Below are 13,317 nucleotides of genomic sequence, written 5' to 3' on the forward strand. Positions count from 1 at the left end.
ATGGTCTTTCATTTTGCTGAAAATATATTTTTTTCCTCTATCGACAGAGGCAGACTGGCTATAAGCCTTACCAGGGAAACCCCGGTGGACCGGAGGCCGGTTTGATTTTGCCCATAAATGCTAGTATGAGGCCACTACAAATTTTCCCAGGTAAGAATATTTGACCCAGTCCGCCTCTGTCTATCGATATTGCTTTTCTTTTTCTCTCTGAATCTGTAGTTTCTTCACCAGGATGCTTCCTTTTCACACCTTTTAAGTATTTTACTTATTTTTCGGGAATAAAGCAAAATTACAAAATGAGGAGACACGCTTGAAACACAAACAAAGCTGCCCGTGTGTAGCAACTGAATAAATAACACTGTAAAGGTAGAGACACACACCATTAACACCTCACTAGCTCACATTTTACTAAAGCACATTTCTGGGGGTTACTACCACCATAAAACGATAAAAACAATTTCCAGTTGCATTTCTGTTAGGGGAATCTGTTATAAGCGGGTAGTAAACTCAATCTAATTGCATTTGCGATAATACCGATAGATGGAATTGTGTGGGTTTTTACGTTACTATGGTGAAATGTGTTTCCCTTTCACTGATATAAAAAACATAAATACATTTTCAGAATCTTCTCTTCATTCCTATCGTGTTGCGTTGGGTTGGGGTGATTCTGCGTTCAACTGCCATTTCTGTAAACACAAAAGTGAATCGTGCATAAGTGAATTCGGTTCATGTTATATACGATATCATTCCCTATTTATAAATCGTGTATGATCGAATTCGTGTAGTGTAAACACGTGTTATACGAGGACTGACTGTATTTGTTATTTCTTCTATAACAGTGTTTTCTTCGAAACCACTACTATTTGCACAATGAGGCAAAATGCGTTTGCGCTTCCACACATGTTGTTTGCAGTTATTTGTTGCCAAGCATGCTTAATATTTTCTATTGCATGTCTTATGTTATAATTTTTCCAGAACTCTGTTCAGGAAATTGCATCATCTCCTGTAGTTTTAGCAATTACATGTTCAAATTTTTTTTTTTTTTTTTTATGTAGTAGGTCTTAAATGTTGCGATGATCCCTTGATACATGGGCTGCAATAAAGATGTTGTGTTTGGTGGCTAAATAATGATTTTTACATTTTCACATAATGAACTGAGTATAGTTGGATGACCTGGAGCATTATCTAAAATTAGTAGTACTTTAAATGCGATGTTGCTTTCCTTGCAATATTTTTCAACAGCTGGTCAAAAATAGCTTGAAAACCAGTTAGTGAATACAGCTTGAGTCACCCATGCTTTCTTATTTGATCACCAAATAACTGGAGGTGATCTATGGTTGTAGCCTTTTATAGTGCGAGGATTTGGAGACTGATAAACAAGTATCGGTTTCAATTTAAAATCATCTTGAGAACTGCCTCCCAATAAAAGTGTTAGGCGATCTTTAGACACTTTAAATCCAGGTTGAGTTTTTTCTTTCTTAGAAATGTAAGTTCTGGAAAGCATCTTTTTTCAGAATAAACCGGTTTCATCCACGTTAAATATTGTTGATCAGTGTATCCCCCATCTTCAATTATTTTTTTTAAAACATTAGGATATTTAGATGCTGCTTCATCTGCACTGGCCACCTCACTGGTAATTTTAACATTATGCAGCTGAACTAGATTTTTAAATCGATCAAACCAACCAACAGTTGCACTAAATGTTTCTTCTACTTCATTATTTTTTTCTTTCACTCTCTTAAACAAATTTAAAGCTTTTGTCTGAATGGCTGCTCTGCTAAGGGGAATGCGTTTTTGATTGCAATCCTCAATCCATACAGTTAAAAGATGCTTCATTTCTATCATAGTAATACATTTATATTCCTTGTAGATGTTTGCAAACCACAAAAAGCTGATGCAACTTTACATTTTTCTTTTATTTCCCCTGCGTGTTTTATAATATTCCGTACTGTAGATTCAGGCATTCCGACATCTCATCCTATTTTAGAGTTATGACCATGTTCATGTCGTTTAATCACATCAATTTTTTGCTCTAATCTAATAACAAGCCTCTTCTTTTTTGTGCTCATAGTGTTTTTATCTGAAGGAATCTTCCTTTTGTCCATTTTGTTAAGGGCACTTCTTAAAATGATTAAAACAAATCATGACAACTAACACATATTACGACAGTCAGCAGCACATGCACACGCAAAGTGTAGCAGCATCTAATCATAAAATTCAGTTAATGTGAGGCTAGCTGCACTTCACATTAACTGAATTTTGGTTCGCATAAAACGCGACCTGGTACTGTTATATAATTTGCACTAAATCAAATATCGCATTATTCAAACTCGCATTAATCGCAACCTAGCTGTATATAATGGGGGGGGGATATCATTCGCGTATGGTTTTGTACTTCTTGTGAACACAGAAAATCTGAATAAGTTGGTCACTTAAAAGAAGTTGTAAATGGTTTTAAAGTTTAAATGTTTGTGTATTAACGAATATTTGTTTCGTGGTTTTAAGATTGTTTCAATTCTCATGGTAGCATGTGATATTAGTTGGTTTTTTTGGGGGGTTGGTGGCAGCCCACTGTCCATGGCTCCTCTCAATGTGATTGGTGTGATATGAGAATTGAATGCATGAGGATTTTAATTAGTAGCTATTTTTAATTTGATTTATTTAAGACTTAAGTACGTGGGGTGGGTTCATATAATACTACATTCATCTGCAATTAAGTGTCAAGAGAATTACAGTCCTACTTAAAAGGTATGAGGTTCCCTCTTATAATTTAAGATTATAATAATAGGACATATTGAGCTTCATTGCTCTTTTGATTCTAATCACTATATGGCTAATACTGCTGTTTATTTTTGGAAGAATAAAAATAACTGCAAATTGTAGAGCTGTATGGTTTTGTTATGAACAGAAAGAAGCATTTAGTAAGCAACAGGCATTGAGTATGACTGCACCAGATTTCCAAAAGGATAACCAAACTGAAATATCAAAGGTTATACAGGAACTCCCCAACTTACGTAATACTCGACTTACGAAAATTCGACTTTATGTAAGGTTTTGCCAGTCGGTGCAAACTTAAAAAAATCATGGAAACGTATTTTGCACCATGTAGGACTAAATGGAGACATTGGGAAAATATCATAATGTGAACCCAATAACACATTAGTTTTTTTTTTTTTTTTTTTTTTTTTTTGTAATTCGTTCCAAGTCCTTGGAAGTTGAAAATTTCACTATATTACTAAGCTATTTATCTCCCTAAAAGGTCAGGGAGATAAATAATGGAAATTTTATAATGGAAATTGCACTACTCTTTCATCGTTATCATATGTTCCCGTTATAAGAATCAATTTTGAATGCCTTTGTGATATTTTTATAAACCACATTTCTGGAGGTCACGACCAAAAAGCAATAAAAACAATTGCCACTTTCCAGTTTATTAGGCTTTTTTGTTAGCACAATCTATTATAAAGAGGTAGTAAACTCAATGATATTGAATTTGCAATAATACCAATAACTGCAATTGTGTGGGTTTTTACGCTATTACGGTGAAATGTTTTCTCCTTCACTGAAATCTTCAATCATATAAAAAAACAAATTTTCAGAAACTTCTCCTCATTTCTATTTACGTATTACAATGTGCAAGTGCAAGTGCTGGCAGTGCTAGGAAACGAAACAAAACTGATTTAGAAATGAAGGTGAAAATGTTATCTTATTTACATGGAAATTAGGTCTCGCTGCTTCAACAGTGAATACTATTTTAAGGGACACTGTGCGTATAAAAGAACGTTTCAAAGAATCAACACACTTATGATCAACAGTGATCACAAAACAGCATTCGGGTACTCTATCGAAGATGGAACAGCTGTTAATAATATGGATGGAAAATCAGATTCAGAAACGAGTGCCCCTGAGTTTAATGACCATTTAAGCAAAAGCAACAAGTATTTATAAAGATATTAAGGATAAGTATGGCAAAGCCCAACACAAGTTTGTGGCAAGCAACGAGTGGTTTAATAGGTTCAAGCATCGCGCTTGTTTCCAAAACATTAAAGTATGCGGTGAAGTAGCCAGTGCCGATTCTGCAGCTGCAGAGAAATTTTTGTGGTGTGTTGGAAAATATTATTGATGGAGCTGACTATTCAATGCAACAAATTTTTAACATTGATGAGACTACTCTGTACTGGAAAAAAATGCCGGATCGAACATACATTGCCAAAGAGGAAAAGACAATGCCAGGTTTAAAGGCATCAAAAGATAGGGCCACACTCTTGCTTTGGGCTAATGCAGCAAGAGATTACATATTAATACCACTGCTTGTGTAACATTCTGGAAATCCTCATGCATTTAAGGGCATCAATAAAGCCACCCTACCTGTGCATTTCCGATCGAACCAGAGAGCATGGATAACAATATCTCTCTTTGAGAATTGGTTGAAATGCTGCTTCATTCCCGAGGTTGAAAAATATTGTAAAGACAACGACATTCCTTTCAAGATTTTGTTTCTATTAGATAATGCTGCTCCTGGACATCCCAACGCATCTAGATGATTTTAATTCAAACGTAAGAGTCATATTTCTACTGCCAAACACGACTTCACTCATCCAACCTATGGATCAGGGTGTTATTTCGAATTTAAAAGCATACTATTTACACACAATATTTGCTCAGGCAATGTGTGCAGTAGATGATGAGAAAAATTTTACGTTAAATGACTTTTGGAAATCTTACAATATTTACCATGCCACCTTAAACATTAATAAGGCATGGGCGGAAATTACTAAAAGTTACTTAAATGGTGCATGGAAGAAAATATGCCCACGGCACATAAAAGGTTTTGAAGGATTTGAAAAAGACGAATCATATGAAGAGGTTACGGATAAGATTGTAAAGGTTGCAGAGCTTCTTCAGTTGGAAGTTAATGCCAAAGATGTGGAGGAGTTAATAGGGGAAGAAGAGAAGGAATTATCTAACGAAGAACTTATTGGCTTGCAGGCAGCAATAGTGAATGAAGAAAATGCTGAAAAAGCTCAAAGTGAACCAAATGAGGAGCGGAGACGCTTCATCACCAGAGAGATGGCAATGGCGAGGTTGGAGAAGATGGATCCTGACAGCAAACGATTCTTAAAAGTTAACATAGGGATGAATGATATGATTGATTGCTTGCTTACTACAAAGAAATCAATGATGAAAAGAAAAAAGCCACCGTCCAGTCATCCATTAATATGTTCTTTCATAAGGTTGAGTTGCCAACGCCTTCTAAATCTCCACAGCCCTCATCCGCAGCAGCATACTTATCAGCTGAAGACACTGACTGTGACAACGATGCTCAAGAATTATGCCCTTGAGTGTGTGATGTTATGCCTGTCTCCTCTCTTTTTGTGTAATTTTTTAATTTTGAAAATTTTTAAATTGCACGCTTTTGTAATTTTTTCCTGCGCATGAGATAAAAAAATTGAATAAATACAATAAATAATTCTATTTACATGTTCGCTGAACATTTCTTTTTTGATTCAATTACTTCAGCGAGCACAGTTGCGAGTGCTGCAAAAGCATGGAGGAAATTCTGACTTATGTAAAATCTGACTTGCATAGCATTCCACGGTGAGAGTTCTTGTAATTAATTAAATATAATAAAAATCTATTCAATAACAAATTAACTTACTTTTTTATTGAATTGGAATTAATAAACTCTTAAACCACAAAATAAATTCAGGAAATCAATGCTGTTAATGGGATTATAGGCAAGGTACTATTCTGCTCCTATGAAACCTAACCACCACTATTTCATTTCAAAATGTGTGCGTGCGTGCTTGTGTGTGTGTGACTTTTGGCAAGGAGCCGTAGTATGTTCCCTCCTCCAGAGGTGAGGCTTCTTTGGTCTTTCTTTCCCCCTTCCTTATTTTTATGTTTATAATTTTTTACAAATATATGTTACTTTGGATACAGGCATAACACAGTCCAATATATCCTACCCCATTTATTTGCTTTCTTCTGTCCCATTTTTAGCTAAGTTTAATGCTTATGTCTACCACTTGAATTCTTCATTATTTTTTTATTTATTCTATCATTTGGTTTGTAATGTAATGAAATGAGTTTAGTCATTTAAGTTTAATTCTGTTTACTATGTTTTTTAATTTTAGGTTGCATATTTGCAGGAGTTAACACCTAATTTAAATTTTCTCTGTTACATTTCCTTATTTATTCTATAGAGGACAGCGGTCATAGCATAGTTTGTGTTTAGTTGATTATTATTGCTCTTTGTATCTAAGGAATATTGAGACACCCATTCAGATGTGATAGCAAATCAGTGATTGAAATATGATCCCTTTTTGAAGTTTACAAGTGCTAGCGTCCCTTTGAAGAGACGTTGCTTGTAAACTCCCTGTTTCTATTTTTGATATTGTATGTTATTAAGTGGTGCTCATTCTTTGATGGATTGGTCATGTCTCTTTGGCCATGCATTCACTTTTCTAGAGGTGGGTATTCATTGGTCTTTCTTTCCTCTTTATTTTTATGTTTATAATATTTTTATTTTTGTTTTGAAATAAAAGTGGTTAATGTCACAGGAGCAGAATACCATCTTGCCTTACCTGTAACCCTATTAACAGCATTAATTTGCTGTATTTATTTCATGGTTCAAGTGCTTCCTAATTCCAATTCAACAGTTTTAGCAATATAACATTTTTCCTGCCCGATAATAAATGTTAACTTCTTTTTAACTAATTATATTAATCGATATTAACAGCATAGATATTTGATATTAATCACAATTAATAATATCATTATTAATAGGCAATGAAATAATTAACCAATTTAATTTGATAGATATAATCTTTGTGAATGTAATCACTAAAATAACTCAGGTGTTACCCACACTTTCTCCCAAAATGTGCAGTCCTTTAAATATATTATATCATGTCAGTCATTCCAGCACACATTAACCATTTTTTATGATAAAAAAAAACACATTATGCAGTGATGGAAATTAACGCATTGCCTGATGGAAATTAACGCACTGACGTTGTAGAGCGAATATCATCTTTTAAGGGCACAAAAGGTGATATAGTTGTACACGTTGGCACTAACGATATTAAGAGTAGGAGACCGGCAGAATTACTTAACAAGTACAGGTCACTGTTGAACAAAAGCCGAGAATTAGGGTTGAATTTGAAAGTGTCTGCAATTCTGCCCAGACACGATAGGAGGGAGTATATGATGAGAGCCTTGTCGATCAATTCGGCCCTGGAAAGATTGTGCAAGGCTCAAGGGGTAGAATTTTTTTCAGCCTGGACTGTACTTGTTAACAGGAGAGATTGCTTCTACAGGGATGGGATACACTTAAATAGAAAGGTTGCAAGAATATTTGCTGATGCTATCGAGGCAGTGTTAGGTGGGTCGGAAAACTGCTAGCTTGGGGGGAGACAAAGACCAATAGATTGACAGTAGCCACTGGCAGAGGTGAAAGAGATTCTTGCACTGCTTCTATTAGAATGAGCAGAAGCCTGAAAAACAAGATGCATGGTATTTCAGAGACTGCTGGGAGCCATTGCGGTACAAGTAAACACATGGGTTGTGTTAGGGTAGCTAAGAATAGAAACAGGTGCAGGTATACTTGCGTGTACACCAATGCTAGGAGTTTAGTAAATAAATTTGATGAATTTGAGGTATTGCTCAAAATATCAAAGGCAGATATTGTTGGGATATCAGAGACGTGGTGTCACACAGATATAAGGGATGCAGAAATGCAATTTGGGGAGTACAACGTCTACAGAAAGGATAGACAGGATAGGAAGGGGGGAGGGGTTATGCTATTAGTTAAGAAACACATAAAAACCAAGGAAGTGAAGCCAGTCGACATCGCTGGACAGTGCAGTGTTGAGTCAGTTTGGTGTGACATAAGCATTGGGAGATCAAAATTGAGAGTAGGAGTGTGCCATAGGCCTAATGACTCTGATGAGTATAATAAGGAACTGTACAGAGAAATAGAGTGGGCCAGTAAATCAGAGAGTCTTATAATGGGAGATTTTAATTTCCCAGATATTGACTGGAATTTGGGGGCTGGTTACTCACACACTAGCAGGGCTTTTGTGGATTTATTGGATGATTGTTTTCTACATCAGCATGTTCGGGAGGCAACTAGAGGGAGTAATACTCTTGATTTGATTATCAGCAGTGATTCTTCATGCATTAAGAATCTGCAGATAAATGAACCACTAGGTGGCAGTGATCACAGTGTGCTGAAGTGGGATTTACTGAAAGAGGTAACTACCATTAGGGGTAAAGGGAAGGGTTATTGCTTCCGTAAAGGCGACTACGATGGACTGAGACAGTATTTAAATTCTATACAGTGGGACCAACTGATGATGTTACCAACAGCAAATTCAAAATGGGAAGCATTCAAAGAACTTATCTTGGAAGCTACTAGGCTTTACATACCAACTAAGAAATATTGTTCAAGGTTTAGGCCAAAATGGATGTCAGATGAACTAATGAGGCATATGGCAGAGAAGAAAAATGCATGGGATACTTACAAATTAACACATGACACAGAAGCCTATGATAGATACAAGTTGATATGCAACCAAGTTACAAAGGAGGTTAGGCAGGCGAAGGCAGATTACGAGAAATCCTTGGCAAGGGATGCAAAGAAAAACAGCAAAGAGTTCTTTACTTATGTAAACTCTAGAAGGAAGGGGATGAATCAGATTGGTCCACTTGATATTAATGGGTCAACTGTTGATGATCCTGCTCAGGTAGCTAACAAACTAAATGAATATTTTGCATCGACATTCACACATGAGGAGTTATTCAGCAAGGGGAATGCCAGAGGTGTATTCAACTCTAGCAGTAAGCTACAGAATCTTGAAATAACTGGGAGTAAAGTGGAGGAGAAACTGTTGAAGATAAACACAAGAAAGGCACCCGGGGTGGATGGGATCTATCCAGTTATATTAAAGGAGGCAGCAAAGGAAGTAAGCAAACCCTTAGCCATAATTATGAGAGCTTCCTTGGACTCAGGGGAGGTACCCACAGACTGGAAATGTGCAAATGTGACCCCAATTCACAAAGGAGGATCAAAGGCTGACACAAGTAATTATAGACCTGTGAGCTTAACTTCTGTTCCAGGAAAATTAATGGAGGCACTGGTTAAAGAAGCACTGCAGGATCATTTAGACAAGACTTCAGTTATAGCTCAGACACAGCATGATTTTGTTAAGGGGAAGTCTTGCCTGACCAACTTGATTGGATACTATGATGCAGTCACAAAAGAACTGGATGCAGGGAATAACTTTGATATTATATACTTGGATCTTAGAAAGGCTTTTGATACTGTTGCACATGGAAGACTGCTACACAAATTGGAGCAGTGTGACATTGGAGACAAATTGCTGCTATGGATAAAGGGGTGGTTGAGGGGGAGAAGACAGAGAGTGGTAATCAATGGACACTGCTCATCGTGGACTAATGTTATTAGTGGAGTCCCTCAGGGCTCAGTGTTGGGTCCATTATTGTTTTCTGTATTTATAAATGATATTGATGATGGTATATCAAGCTTAATGTCCAAGTTTGCAGATGATACAAAGGTTGGCAGGGTTGTCAAGGACACTACTGACACTATGCTGCTGCAACAGGATCTGGAAAGGTTGAGCAGATGGGCTGAGAGGTGGCAAATGAAGTTTAACATTGACAAATGTAAAGTACTACACATGGGAAAAAGCAACCCCAGAGCAACGTATCAACTCTGTGGTACTACACTGACAGTGGTAGAGAATGAAAGGGACTTGGGGGTGATTGTGCAGGCAGATATGAAGTTCTCTGAGCAGTGCAGACGGGCTGCAAGAGTAGCTCATGGAGTATTGTCAATGATATACAGGAATTTTTCCAGCAGGGATAAGGAGGTGATTATTCCATTGTATAAGGCAATGGTCAGGCCACACCTAGAGTACTGTATACAGGTCTGGAGGCCTCATTTCAAGAAGGATGTAGAGCTGCTGGAACGAGTACAGAGAAGGGCAACAAGATTAGTGAATGGAACAAAGGGGTGCTCTTACAAAGAAAGGCTTAAGTTTTGCAAATTACAGTGTCTGGAGACTAGGCACCAGCGAGGTGATCTGATAGAGGTGTATAAAGCCTTGAATGGTTTAAGCATGCTCAATGCTGATGGGATTCTTCCTCTAGCTCAGAAAAATCACCTGAGAGGGCATAAATTCAAATTGAGGAAAGACAGATGTAGGATAGACGTGCGGAAATTTGCCTTTAGCCAGCGGGTGGTTGGTTGGTGGAACAGACTGCCATCCCTTGTGGTGGAGGTTGATAGCCTAAATAAGTTTAAGGCTCAGCTGGACAGGTATTTTGAACGAACAGAGGGGTGAAGTGGAAGTGGGTTTTTTTTTTTTTTGGCTGATGCTGCATAAGCTTGCTTTCTTGCATCAAATGCCTCTACTAATGCTAATGCTAATGCTATTATATAGTGTTGTAACATTAATTTAGATTAATCATAGAATGTAACAGTTTAGTGCATTAGCATCATATTTTTACGTAAGTGAATCACTGAAATGGTGAAAATGGCATTGTTTTTTTCATTAATTATAGATTAATTTCATAAATTTAATTTAATTAAATATTAAACAACCATAGATTTTAGAGATTTTGCCTCTTCCTTCTGTGGAAAAAAATATATAAATTTGAACGTTTCCAAATAGACATTACATCTTCCATAGAACATGTTGAAAAGGTTGAAGGGAATCTGGACAACCTGTCATGTATTGAAGTGGCCTAACGTTCCATCCTACTGTTCTGCTGATGTCCAAGGGTCAGAGTGAGAATTTCATGAGCTCCCCCCCACTAAGTTACTCCTAATCAAATGATAGATGTACAAATACTGCTAGTATTGTTGATTGGAGAGGGTTGGGCACTTCCTACAAATTCTAATCAGGCCTGTGGGAGGGCTAGGAAACTGTTGTTGGATAGTTTCCTCTATTTTCAAACAGGGTGAGTCAAGCAGGAGGAAAATGGTTACCCTGCCAACATTCATATTGATAGTTTTGGTGTATTCTTTTTGTGTATGGAAGGCTTCCACAAAGTTGCACTGTTTCTGGAGATGAGTTATGTAAAGTAGACTTTTGTATTTCCAAAAAAATTATTGGATTTTGTTAACCATTTGCTGTTTAGTTATTATTTGTGTTCAGTAGTGTATTTAATAGTAGATCAATTATTATTTCTGTTTATATGATATAGTAGGTGAAACTGTTTTAATACTTGGTCTTCGAAATTGCTTAAAAAATGAAAGTCAAATAGGAAAGGTTTCTGCTGCCACTGTTCATTGAATCAATATAGAAAAATATAAATGCTATTTAGTATTCTGTATGTAATTCCATAGGAGTATAATTAATATTAAAAGTGTTTTTTATTGTCTATAAACTATAAATTTATACCAATACGCGTGTAATTTTATAATGTAACTGTAACACACAATACAATTATGTATTGTGTGTTACATTTATATTTTTGGTGGCCAAAATTACATTTTTTTAGTTACATTTTTGGTGACCAAAGCAGCTTTTTTTATGTAGCACTTGAGAAAACTAAATCTGCTACTTAGTGTACTGATCTCCTATTGTGGAAGCACCTTCAAATGACTCCAGGCAGGGAATTGATAAACACTTTAAATAAAAAAAAAAAAAAAAAAAAACAATATATTTTTCGCTGTTAGAGCAGTGTATTTTATTTAGATTAGTGCAATACCAAGGCAAATTGTGGTGAACATGCATCCATATTGCAAGATCAGTGTGCTAAGTAGCAAACTCGATTTGTCAACACTATGCAAGAAAGGCCACAAAGTTACAATAATGTTTTTTAGTGCTCCTAGCATCAGCTTTTGAAGACATCTCCGTAGCCAGGTGGGAAGGAGCAGCAGTGCATAGCACACGCTTCTTGATTAAACCGGGGTTCAAGCCCGTTACCACCAAATACGGAGGATGTGGAAAGGTCAAGGGAATGACCACCGCATATTTCCGGAACAATATGGCCTTAGTTGCTAATGCTCCTAAAAACCAAATAACAAACAAACAAACATCAGCTTTTGCCAATCACTTAATTTACATAATACATAATATAAACTAATGGCAGTGTAAGTACTTTCATAAATTACTTTTCACAGAGTAAGTAATTTCATAAATTTAATTTAATTAAATATTAGGCAACCATAGATTTCAGAGATTTTGCCTCTTCCTTCTGTGGAAAAAAATATATAAATTTTAATGTTTCCAGATAAGACATTAAATCTTCCATAGAACATGTTGAGAAGGTTGAAGGGAATCTGGACAACCTGTCATGTAATGAAGTGGCCTAACATTCCATCCTACTGTTCTGCTGATGTCCAAGGGTCAGAGTGAGAATTTCATGAGTTCCCCCCCACCAAGTTACTCCTAATCAAATGATAGATGTACAAATACTGCTAGTATTGTTGATTGGAGAGGGTTGGGCACTTCTTCCTACAAATTCTAATCAGGCATAGGAAACTGTTGTTGGATAGTTTCCTCTTTTTTCAAACAGGGTGAGTCAAGCAGGAGGAAAATGGTTAAACTATTCATAATGATAGTTTTGGTGTATTCTTTTTGTGTATGGAAGGCTTCCACAAAATTGCTATCACAAAACCTGAGAATAGTGTAGCATTATTATTTCATACCTCTGTTTCATGTATTTTTAAATTGTTTAAGTTTAGACTAAAATCATGCCTCTGACTAGTGCAACAAAACAAAAAAGCTCAAAGTAGTGGAAATGCTTTGACTCTGGAGAGAACTGCTGACTACAGTTCTCTTAAAAATCAAGGCTTTATACAGCACATTACTTGTTGCTTGTTTGTCAAGTCATCTGTAGAAGGATATGATATGGCCAATGGGGATGTCTTTGTATATTTCTGATGCAGAGGTTGAGGAGATTAACCAAAAATTACAAATTCTGATGGGCCTATATGAAGGCTTGAATAACAGGGAGTGATGCCTGAAAAGAATTCAAACAAAAGCTCCATCAAGCACCTAGCTCAATGCCAGAGGCTACATTTGTGCATCGAGCAACATAATGACATCCTCAATGGCAAAAAGTGCTGGCACAACAAGTAGTTACTGTCAGTGACTCTAATGCCAGGGAAATGGGAAATACACTGTGTTAAAAGATCAGGTGGAATAGGACACAAGGTATGTCTGCTATGAACAAAATTTAGCTCATAGTGGTGACATGATAGGTGATCCTCAAAAATAACAATCCTGCATTAATCACTAATTAGTGCTTAAAAACCAAAAAAATTTTCTACCTTCCTAA

The 13,317-nt window shown here is 36.4% G+C and overlaps 1 protein-coding gene across 3 annotated transcripts in view; it reads right to left on the reverse strand.

The window, feature by feature from the left end:
- LOC150087090 (nuclear factor 1 A-type-like) overlaps positions 1-13,317 on the reverse strand; it is a 384,875-nt gene that overhangs the window by 287,296 nt on the left and 84,262 nt on the right. The gene's annotated exons all lie outside the window — the stretch shown is intronic.

The sequence above is a fragment of the Mastigoproctus giganteus genome, chromosome 4 (genome assembly GCF_048544385.1).
Source record: "Mastigoproctus giganteus isolate SK-2022 chromosome 4, ASM4854438v1, whole genome shotgun sequence".
In the NCBI taxonomy this organism is placed as follows: Eukaryota; Metazoa; Arthropoda; class Arachnida; order Uropygi; family Thelyphonidae; genus Mastigoproctus; species Mastigoproctus giganteus.